Source organism: Capra hircus, chromosome 15, assembly GCF_001704415.2.
Source record: "Capra hircus breed San Clemente chromosome 15, ASM170441v1, whole genome shotgun sequence".
NCBI lineage: Eukaryota > Metazoa > Chordata > Mammalia > Artiodactyla > Bovidae > Capra > Capra hircus.
The window spans coordinates 33,636,313-33,638,789 of NC_030822.1; the positions used below are offsets into that span (position 1 = coordinate 33,636,313).

At 37.8% G+C, this 2,477-nt stretch overlaps 1 pseudogene; it reads left to right on the plus strand.

Moving 5' to 3' along the window:
• On the plus strand, positions 1,067-2,018 carry LOC102187337 (annotated as a pseudogene).

The window sequence follows — 2,477 nt, forward strand, 5'->3', positions numbered from 1 at the left end:
TGTTCACATCACTGAGATACTTTATGGTACAAATGTGATTATCAAAATGTAAAAACTCAAAATGAAGGAGGACTGTGGTAAGCATTTTTATAAATAATTTAATTGTCTATACAATGTTGTGGGACAAGCCTTGTTATCTTTTTCAATGAAATACATTAAAACAATGAGCAAAGGAGCAAAACAAAAATATCAAGAGAATGGCACTATGTTACTGCAATTATAGTGCACCACTGAATCGCAGTCTGTGGGTGAGTTAATTTCATTCTAATATCTAGGGATGATGAGACTGCGATGGTTGATATTTTTCTTGTAGCTGTCAGAGATGGCCAAAGGCCATGTCCACAGATGGCAAACCAGAAAACTTATGAGTTCCAGCGACAATGAAAGGGATCGATCAACAAACTGACATAACTCTCATATCAATTATTATCAGTGGAACAAATGATAGAAATTCACTTAACTAAAACTCTTCCTTCATTGCAGGTTATTACTGTTAGTCTTTGCAACCCCATGGACTGTACCTCTGTCCATGGAATTCTCCAGGCAAGAATACTGGAGTGAGTTGCCATTCCATTCTCCAAGGGATTTTCCTGACATCCTGACCCAGGGATTGAACCAGGGTCTCCCACACTGCAGGCAGATTCTTTACCACCTGAGTGATCATTTCGGGATAAGTACATAAAGAAACCTTGGTGGAGAATATGAAAGAGAAACCAAATTCTGAATACTCTAGACTGTAAATTAGGTCAACCCTATTTACCCTTGGATGCTTTCGTATCTGACTCCCATTTAAACCAGTTTGAGGGCCAGTCTGTGTGCCTCTTTCAACTATTCACACTTGCTACACAGCTCATATCTTATAATGTTACCTGATTATTCTTGTGGGTTTTATCTATTGGTTAAAACTAAATCCATGCATTCATTGCCTTAACTTTTTCTGTCATACGTTATAAAATGTTTCCACCTAGTATTCTTGTCAGAGAAAATGAATGCTTTAAGGCTGTGTGTTATTCTTTTTAGGAGTTCACATTTTTATGGTAGAAAAATGGCTCCTTGGGACAGTCTCATGACAAGCTCTAATTTGAGTATTGAACAATTGGCTTCATTCTACCTCTCTGGGATTCCTGGCTACGAGGATGTTCAACACTTTATTTCCATCCCCTTTTGTGTGTTCTATCTGATTGGAATAGGGGGCAACTGTACAGTTCTTCACATCATCCACACTGACAAGAGTCTCCATGAGCCCATGTACTACTTCCTGGCCATGCTGTCCCTCACAGACATGGGCGTGTCCATCTCCACCCTGCCCACAGTACTGAGAACCTTCTGGTTTGATGCTAAAGAGATTGAGATGAATACTTGTATAGCCCAGATGTATTTTATTCACACTTTTTCTCTAATGGAATCAGCTGTGCTCCTAGCCATGGCTTTTGACCGCTGTGTTGCCATCAGTGATCCTTTGAGGTATTCCAGTAAACTTACCCCACAATGCGTTGTCTACATAGAGGTCTTCATCATAATCCGATGCTCCACTGTCCTCCCTGTTGTTCTTGTTCGTATCCCCACATTTTCTTTCTGTCACTCCCACGTTCTCTCCCACTCCTGCTTACATCAAGATGTCATCCTATTGGCCTGTTCTGACATCTCATTCAATGTTTTGTATGGCTTGTTTGTTGTTGCATTTTAATGGGGTGTAGATTCTCTAGGAATCTTTTTATCTTATACTTTCATCCTCCACTCTGTGTTGTGCATTGCATCCCAGGGAGGGAAACTCAAAGCCCTCAGTACATGTGTCTCCCATATTTGTGCTGTGCTCATTCTATATGTGCCAATGATAGGTTTGTCCTTAGTGCATCGTTTTGCAAAACATTCCTCTTCCATTATTCATATTACCATGGCAGAACCTGTTAGTTCCACTGGTTCTCAACTCAATTATTTATAGCATCAAGACAAAGCAGATTCACCAAGGCTTGCTAAGGATATTATTATTCAAAAGGATCGGGCTTACTCACACTTAGAAGATATATGATCCCCTTTCAACCTTTACATTCATTTTCTTCATCCTGAAGATAACCTGTCAGAAATTCTTAGACACATTTTATACATATAGTTCCATGATAGTCAATAAATTCTACATGTCACCTCAAGAAAAATAATTGTACTTATTTCTATCATTACTTCCTTGCTTTAAATCATCTCAAAATCTTTGTGTCAGGAGATTTAGTAAGAGGGAATTTATTTCATTCAGCTATTTTATGGTGATATTTTCCATTTAGATTTTTAAGATAAAATCAAGTTTCCATGTTAAAACTAAGACAGAAAAGTTAACTATTCAAAGGTAAAGGAGATAATATATAGTAGAGTTGATACTGATAGCTAGGTACATTTGGTTTCCATTGAGGCAAATTAGGCCTCATTCTACATATTTTAAGTCATATAATAATCAAATAAATGTTTGATTTTAGAGATGGGATAAA